The sequence below is a fragment of the Coregonus clupeaformis genome, unplaced genomic scaffold (assembly GCF_020615455.1).
Source record: "Coregonus clupeaformis isolate EN_2021a unplaced genomic scaffold, ASM2061545v1 scaf1380, whole genome shotgun sequence".
Taxonomy (NCBI): Eukaryota; Metazoa; Chordata; class Actinopteri; order Salmoniformes; family Salmonidae; genus Coregonus; species Coregonus clupeaformis.
Genome location: NW_025534834.1, coordinates 105,461 through 115,000, shown reverse-complemented (window position 1 = coordinate 115,000; position 9,540 = coordinate 105,461). Strand labels below are relative to the sequence as shown.

The following is a 9,540-nucleotide window of genomic DNA, read 5'->3' as shown; positions in this document are numbered from 1 at the left end:
TGTGTGTGTGTGTGTGTGTGTGTGTGTGTGTGTGTGTGTGTAAGTATGTGTGTGTGTGTGTGTGTGTGTCTGTGTGTGTGTGTGTGTAAGTATGTGTGTGTGTGTGTGTGTGTGTGTGTGTGTGTGTGTTGTGTGTGTGTGTGTGTGTGTGTGTGTGTGTGTGTGTGTGTGTGTGTGTGTGTGTGTGTTACCTTCTTGGGTGTGGATCTATCTGACCCGGTGCTGTGTTTGGAGGTAGGAGAGCTGGGTATATGGCAGGGGTCTGGTAGAGGCCTCCCCTCCACCTCCGCTAACATACATTCCTGATACAGGAGGGACTTCCAGGAAAGCGAGTATAGCTGTCAAACTTCATCAGGTTGAAGATCTGGGGGAGGGAGGGGGGAGCGAGGGAGGGGGGGAGGGAGGGGGAGCGAGGGAAGGCGAGGAGAGAAAGGTAGAGAGAGTGAGGAGAAAGGTAGAGAGAGCGTCGGGGGTTAACATAACATCAACCTGTAGAAATGACATCAGCTAACTAACACAGTACCTTTTCTCCAACTAGCTTAGCTAGCTAGCAGACGGTACCTTTTCTCCAACTAGCTTAGCTAGCTAGCAGACGGTACCTTTTCTCCAACTAGCCTAGCAAAGCTAGCAGACGGTACCTTTTCTCCAACTAGCCTAGCGAAGCTAGCAGACGGTACCTTTTCTCCAACTAGCCTAGCTAGCTAGCAGACAGCCATGTCCTACCACTACAGGAGACACTGGGGTTAGGGGGTCGACTCCAATTTCATCAAATAGAGAATTTGTCATTATTTTCTTGGCTGAAATCCTAACTTGTCAACAACGTCAATGGAAGATTTGTGAAAACTACACATGCAGACCTATGAGCGAGGATATTTTTTTCCAACTCATGAACTGAATTCGGAATTCACTTTAAAATCGACTGAACAGCGGAGGAGCATAAAAGATGCCACAACTTCCTGGTTTGGTTAGGTTCTCTGTAATGTAACTTCTCGGTTACTATTTTCTGTGTCGTCATTACCACAGTATACATTATCCCAACTCTAGCCTCAAAACGGCAGCAATTAGGAGAAAAAAAAACGACAAAGTGGATTGTGCTGATTTATTGGGCCATTGAACCCATGTTGAGGTAGAGGTGTGACTCTATCGATAGTGCTAAAAAACGATGACGTCACATCTGAATTCTAACATCTTTATGCCACTGAAACATTATCGTTACCCCAAAGATAATGTTAGATAGCTCAGACAGACAGACGTACCATAGTTAACGTCTCCGTCTGATCCCTGGAGTGAACGCATGACTGGAGGACAACCCACACGTGGGACTGTTGTTAAACAAGCCTGTGAGTGTGTGTATGTGTGTGTGTGTGTGTGTGTCTTCAATCTGTCTGTGTGTGTGTGTGTGTGTGTGTGTGTGTGTGTGTGTGTGTGTGTGTGTGTGTGTGTGTGTGTGTGTGTGTGTCGATGTGTTCTGTGTGAATTGTACCTCTGGTGGTTCTAGTTTAGCTGTCTGGTGACTGCTGTTATCAGTGTCTAACCATCTCATCTCTTCGGGGGGCCTGTATTCACAAACACTCCTCAGAGTAGGACTGCTCCAGGATCAGTTGGGTCCTTTAGATCACGATGAATCAGATTACATGGACAGGGGGGACGACCCGATCCTAGATCAGTACTCTTTATGAATAAAAGGCCCAGGTCAGGTGGTGCCTGATGCTGCTGCTGCTAACATCTTTTCATCTCTATTAACCCTATGGATAAATACATTCACTCTCTTAGCGCTAACGCTAATGCTAGTGAGAATGGGTAGGAAACTATATGCTGAGGTTAGCATCGGAGACTACTGCTAGAATCTACATGACGGTTTTCAGTTTTATGTTTTATCTGGTTGGGACACTGAGTGTGTGTGTGTGTGTGTGTGTGTGTGTGTGTGTGTGTGTTGTTCCTACCTGTAGTTGTTGTTCCTTAAACATGTCCGGTCTGGGAGCGTTGAGTATATCGTCTGCCAGCTGGGCCTGACTGTCAATGTTGACCGGTGTAGTGGCCTTACTGGACAAATAACTGTTATAGATCTCTCTAGCTCTCTGGGATAACTGGAGGAGGAGGGGGCGGGGGTTGGGGGGAGAAGGAAGAGGGAGGAGGGAGAGGGGAGTGGGGGATGGAGAGGAAGGAGGGAGGGGGAGGAAGGAGGGAGAGGAGGAGGGAGGATGAGGGAGAGGCGGGAGGGGGGGGGAGGGGGAGGGAGAGGAGGATGTGAGGGGGGAGGGAGAGGAATGAGGGAGAGGCGGGAGGGGACGGAGAGCGGGAGGGGGACGGAGAGCGGGAGGGGGAGAGAGAGGATGAGGGAAGATAGGATAAAGGGAGATATACATCAACTTTAAGGGCTCTTCATATTGCAGTCAGTTACAACAGTCCCATTCCATATTCACTGTCATAATCTCAAACACTGTCTCATCACAAGCTTCTACACTCTTAGAAAAAAGGCTTCCAAAATGGGTTTTCGGCTGTCCCCATAGGAGAACCCTTTTTGGATCCAGGTAGAACCCTTTTTGGTTCCAGGTTTAACCCTTAAGGGACCTACTTGGAACCAAAAATAGTCATCCTCTGGGGACAGCCAAAGAACCCTTTACGTTTCTAAAAAGCACCTTATGAACCATCTCGTGTTCCACTGACATACAATACAATACCTTTACAAGTAACATGCATTAAAATGCACAGTTTGCAATTTCAATCCGGCACACTTACAGAAATGTTAATTGATGCGCATTGATGCAGGTCAAATAATATAAAATAACTAAGTAGAATAGAATGTTCTCCTCTGACCTGTTTCTTGTCGTTCTCAGGGACGTGGCTGAAGAACTCACAGGCCTGCCAGAACACAATATTCTCCTCACTAAACTCCTTTTTCAGAAACTCCTAACGGGTCAGAACACAGAGAGAGACAGACCAGATCAGTTTGGGTCTTGAAGCTGGCTTTTGTTCATACGTCTGTGTAACAGTGTGTGTGTGTGTGTAACAGTGTGTGTGTGTGTAACAGTGTGTGTGTGTGTGTGTGTGTGTGTGTGTATGTGTGTGTGTGTGTGTGTGTGTGTGTGTGTGTGTGTGTGTGTGTGTGTATGTGTGTGTGTGTGTGTGTGTGTGTGTGTGTGTGTGTGTGTGTGTGTGTGTGTGCTGTATACACGTGTGTGTCTGTATACACGTGTGTGTGTGTGTGTATACATGTGTGTGTGTGTGTGTGTGTGCACGTGTGTGTGTGTGTCTGTATACACGTGTGTGTGTGTGTGTGTACACGTGTGTGTGTGTGTGTCTGTATACACGTGTGTGTGTGTGTGTCTGTGTACACGTGTGTGTGTGTGTGTCTGTATACACGTGTGTGTGTGTGTGTGTGTGTGTCTGTATACACGTGTGTGTGTGTGTCTGTATACACGTGTGTGTGTGTGTGTGTGTGTGTGTGTGTCTGTATACACGTGTGTGTGTGTGTGTGTGTCTGTATACACGTGTGTGTGTGTGTGTGTCTGTATACACGTGTGTGTGTGTGTGTGTGTGTCTGTATACACGTGTGTGTGTGTCTGTATACACGTGTGTGTGTGTGTACACGTGTGTGTGTGTCTGTATACACGTGTGTGTCTGTATACACGTGTGTGTGTGTGTGTGTATACATGTGTGTGTGTGTGTGTGTGTGTGTGCACGTGTGTGTGTGTGTGTGTGTACACGTGTGTGTGTGTGTCTGTATACACGTGTGTGTGTGTGTGTGTCTGTGTACACGTGTGTGTGTGTGTGTCTGTGTACACGTGTGTGTGTGTGTGTCTGTATACACGTGTGTGTGTGTGTGTCTGTATACACGTGTGTGTGTGTGTCTGTATACACGTGTGTGTGTGTGTGTGTCTGTATACACGTGTGTGTGTGATTCTGTATACACGTGTGTGTGTGTGTGTGTCTGTATACACGTGTGTGTGTGTCTGTATACAGGTGTGTGTGTGTATACACGTGTGTGTGTGTGTGTGTTACGTACTGAGAAGTATCTGACTCCGAGCGGGTCCTGCAGTAGTCTCTCAAAGCAGACCGCCCAGCTGGCCACACGTCTCTCTGTGTGGCGCCGATGGCACTGGACACTGGGTAGACTGGCATTACTGTTCACACTGGTATCACTACCACAGCCCTGAAGGTCTACACTGTTCAACTCTGGAGGAAGAGAGAGAGAGAGAGAGAGAGAGAGAGAGAGAGAGAGAGAGAGAGATAGACAGAGAGATAGACAGAGAGAGAGACAGAGAGACAGAGAGAGAGAGACAGAGAGAGAGGCAGAGAGAGAGAGACAGAGAGAGAGAGAGAGAGAGAGACAGAGACAGAGAGAGAGGCAGAGAGACAGGCAGAGAGAGAGAGCGAGAGAGAGAGAGAGAGAGATATCGTTAACACATTACTGTTCCAAGTCTTGTCACTACCACAGCCCTGTAGGTCTACACTGTTCAGCTCCGGAGAGAGAAACACACTCAGGTTAACGTATGCTTGCATGCCCAGACGCACGCACATGCGTTAACATACGTTGCCACAGCCCAGCACCCATCTATATACCCATCCAGTCAAAAGTTTGGACACACCTACTCATTGAAGGGTTTTTCTTTATTTTTTACTATTTTCTACATTGTAGAATAATAGTGAAGACATCAAAACTATGAAATAACACATATGGAATCATGTAGTAACCAAAAACGTGTTAAACAAATCAAAATATATTTTATATTTGAGATTCTTCAAATAGCCACCCTTTGCCTTGATGACACTCTTGGCATTCTCTCAACCAGCTTCATGAGGTAGTCACCTGGAATGCATTTAACTTAACAGGTGTGCCTTCTTAAAAGTTAATTTGTGGAATTTCTTTCCTTTTTAATGCGTTTGAGCCAATCAAGTCCATATTATGGCAAGAACAGCTCGAAAAGCAAAGAGAAACGACAGTCCATCATTACTTTAAGACATGAAGGTCAGTCAATACAGAACATTTCAAGAACTTTTAAAGTTTCTTCAAGTGCAGTCGCAAAAACCATCAAGCGCTATGATGAAACTGGCTCTCATGAGGACCCCCCACAGGAATGGAAGACCCAGAGTTACCTCTGCTGTAGAGGATAAGTTCATTAGAGTTACCAGCCTCAGAAATTGAATAAAGCCAAATAAATGCTTCACAGAGTTCAAGTCACAGACACATCTTAACATCAACTGTTCAGAGGGGACTGTGTGAATCAGGCCTTCATGGTTGAATTGCTGCAAAGAAACCACTACTAAAGGACACCAATAAGAAGAAGAGACCTGCTTGGGCCAAGAAACACGAGCAATGGACATTAGACTGGTGGAAATTTGTCCTTTGGTCTGGAGTCCAAATTTGAGATTTTTGGTTCCAACCGCCGTGTCTTTGTGAGACGCGGTGTGGGTGAACGGATGATCTCTGCGTGTGTTGTTCCCACCGTAAAGCATGGAGGAGGAGGTGTTATGGTGTGGGGGTGCTTTTCTGGTGACACTGTCTGTGATTTATTCAGAGTTCAAGGCACACTTAACCAGCATGGCTACCACAGCATTCTGCAGTGTTACGCCATCCCATCTGGTTTGGGCTTAGTGGGACTATAATTTGTTTTTCAACAGGACAATGACCCAACACACCTCCAGGCTGTGTAAGGGCTATTTTACCAAGAAGGAGCGTGATGGAGTGCTGCATCAGATGACCTGGCCTCCACAATCCCCTGACCTCAACATAATTGAGATGGTTTGGGATGAGTCGGACGGCAGAGTGAAGGAAAAGCAGCCAACAAGTGCTCAGCATATGTGGGAACTCCTTCAAGACTGTTGGAAAAGCATTCCAGGTGAAGCTGGTTGAGAGAATGCCAAGAGTGTGCAAAGCTGTCATCATGGCAAAGGGTGGCTATTTGAAGAATCTCAAATCTCAAATATATTTTGATTTGTTTATCACTTTTTGGTTCCTATATGATTCCATATGTGTTATTTCATAGTTTTGATCTCTTCGCTATTATTCTACAATGTAAAAAATAAAGAAAAACCCTTGAATGAGTAGGTGTGTCCAAACTTTTGACTGGTACTCTGTGTGTGTGTGTGTGTGTGTGTGCTTTGCTGGTGACAATGTCACTACACACTATCATACTCTCTCACACTACACACGGTCACACTACACACTCTCACACTACACACTCTCACACTACACCAACACAACACAAGATAACGTAACATAACACAGCCAGTCAACTTCATAGTTCAACAACACTACAGTCATGGGAACAGTGCTGTCCAACCCTGTTCCTGGAGAGAGACCCTCCTGTAGGTTTTAACTCCAACCCTGTTCCTGGAGAGCTACCCTCCTGTAGGTTTTAATTCCAACCCTGTTCCTGGAGAGACCCTCCTGTAGGTTTTAACTCCAACTCTGTTCCTGGAGAGAGACCCTCATGTAGGTTTTAACTCCAACCCTGTTCCTGGAGAGACCCTCCTGTAGGTTTTAACTCCAACCCTGTTCCTGGAGAGGTTCCCTCCTGTAGGTTTTAATTCCAACCCTGTTCCTGGAGAGATACCCTCCTGTAGGTATTAACTCCAACCCTGTTCCTGGAGAGATACCCTCCTGTAGGTTTTAATTCCAACCCTGTTCCTGGAGAGATACCCTCCTGTAGGTTTTAACTCCAACCCTGTTCCTGGAGAGAGACCCTCCTGTAGGTTTTAACTCCCAAGCCTGTTCCTGGAGAGACCCTCCTGTAGGTTTTAACTCCAACCCTGTTCCTGGAGAGCTACCCTCCTGTAGGTCTTAACTCCAACCCTGTTCCTGGAGAGACCCTCCTGTAGGTTTTAACTCCAACCCTGTTCCTGGAGAGACCCTCCTGTAGGTTTTAACTCCAACCCTGTTCCTGGAGAGAGACCCTCCTGTAGGTTTTAACTCCAACCCTGTTCCTGGAGAGAGACCCTCCTGTAGGTTTTAACTCCAACCCTGTTCCTGGAGAGAGACCCTCCTGTAGGTTTTAACTCCAACCCTGTTCCTGGAGAGATACCCTCCTGTAGGTTTTCACTCCAACCCTGTTCCTGGAGAGACCCTCCTGTAGGTTTTAACTCCAACCCTGTTCCTGGAGAGAGACCCTCCTGTAGGTTTTAACTCCAACCCTGTTCCTGGAGAGATACCCTCCTGTAGGTTTTAACTCCAACCCTGTTCCTGGAGAGATACCCTCCTGTAGGTTTTAACTCCAACCCTGTTCCTGGAGAGATACCCTCCTGTAGGTTTTAACTCCAACCCTGTTCCTGGAGAGATACCCTCCTGTAGGTTTTAACTCCAACCCTGTTCCTGGAGAGAGACCCTCCTGTAGGTTTTAACTCCAACCCCTGTTCCTGGAGAGATACCCTCCTGTAGGTTTTAACTCCAACCCTGCTCCTGGAGACACCCTCCTGTAGGTTTTAACTCCAACCCTGCTCCTGGAGACACCCTCCTGTAGGTTTTAACTCCAACCCTGTTCCTGGAGAGACCCTCCTGTAGGTTTTAACTCCAACCCTGTTCCTGGAGAGATATCCTCCTGTAGGTTTTAACTCCAACCCTGTTCCTGGAGAGACCCTCCTGTAGGTTTTAACTCCAACCCTGTTCCTGGAGAGACCCTCCTGTAGCTCCAGAATCCTAGAGAGCAGTTTTTCCCCAACAGTTTACATTTTTGTTGACAAGCATACCTGATTCAACTTGTCAACTAATCATCAAGCCCTCGATGAGTTGAATCAGTTGAGTTTGTCCGGGGGGCAACAACAAAAATGTGTATATTTTGGGGCATCAAGGACCGGAGTTGAAAACCCCCCTGCTGTGGAACAGTAGTCCCTCCCCAACAAAACATAACGACCTGACATCCATTTAGATTGGAGCCAAAACCCAGGAAGATCAGAATAGCTGAGCAACCAGGTTGAATGAATTCATAATCACAACCCTAGTACCTGGCCGACAACCAGGTTGAATGAATTCATAATCACAACCCTAGTAATTGTACCTAGATGACAACCAAGTTGAATAACAACAGCACAAAACTAACCATAGCAAGCCAAGTGTATTTGTAATCAAAGCCCAAACCTGTCTGTCATTTCCAGTCATCCAATCTTACCCCTGCTGTCATACCTCTCCAATGATCCACTCTTATCACTAATGTCTTCCCTGGGTGTAACTGGTACCACTACTGTCTTCCCTGGGTATAACTGGTACCACTACTGTCTTCCCTGGGTATAGCTGGTACCACTACTGTCTTCCCTGGGTATAACTGGTACCACTACTGTCTTCCCTGGTTGTAGCTGGTACCACTACTGTCTTAGCTGGGTATAGCTGGTACCACTACTGTCTTCCCTGGTTGTAGCTGGTACCACTACTGTCTTCCCTGGGTATAACTGGTACCACTACTGTCTTCCCTGGGTATAGCTGGTACCACTACTGTCTTCCCTGGGTATAGCTGGTACCACTACTGTCTTCCCTGGTTGTAGCTGGTACCACTACTGTCTTCCCTGGGTATAGCTGGTACCACTACTGTCTTCCCTGGGTATAGCTGGTACCACTACTGTCTTCCCTGGGTATAACTGGTACCACTACTGTCTTAGCTGGGTATAACTGGTACCACTACTGTCTTCCCTGGGTATAACTGGTACCACTACTGTCTGGGTATAGCTGGTACCACTACTGTCTTCCCTAGGTATAACTGGTACCACTACTGTCTTCCCTGGGTATAGCTGGTACCACTACTGTCTTCCCTGGGTATAGCTGGTACCACTACTGTCTTCCCTGGGTATAACTGGTACCACTACTGTCTGGGTATAGCTGGTACCACTACTGTCTTCCCTGGGTATAGCTGGTACCACTACTGTCTTCCTGGGTATAACTGGTACCACTACTGTCTTCCCTGGGTATAGCTGGTACCACTACTGTCTTCCCTGGGTATAACTGGTACCACTACTGTCTGGGTATAGCTGGTACCACTACTGTCTTCCCTGGGTATAACTGGTACCACTACTGTCTTCCCTGGGTATAGCTGGTACCACTACTGTCTGGGTATAACTGGTACCACTACTGTCTTCCCTGGGTATAACTGGTACCACTACTGTCTGGGTATAGCTGGTACCACTACTGTCTTCCCTGGTTGTAGCTGGTACCACTACTGTCTTCCCTGGGTATAGCTGGTACCACTACTGTCTTCCCTGGGTATAACTGGTACCACTACTGTCTTCCCTGGGTATAGCTGGTACCACTACTGTCTTCCCTGGGTATAGCTGGTACCACTACTGTCTTCCCTGGTTGTAGCTGGTACCACTACTGTCTTCCCTGGGTATAGCTGGTACCACTACTGTCTGGGTATAACTGGTACCACTACTGTCTTCCCTGGGTATAGCTGGTACCACTACTGTCTTCCCTGGGTATAGCTGGTACCACTACTGTCTTCCCTGGGTATAGCTGGTACCACTACTGTCTTCCCTGGGTATAACTGGTACCACTACTGTCTGGGTATAGCTGGTACCACTACTGTCTTCCCTGGGTGTAGCTGGTACCACTACTGT

The 9,540-nt window shown here is 47.1% G+C and overlaps 1 pseudogene; it reads right to left on the bottom strand.

The window, feature by feature from the left end:
* The window catches only part of LOC123486955, a 51,226-nt pseudogene that overhangs the window by 14,871 nt on the left and 26,815 nt on the right, over window positions 1-9,540 (bottom strand).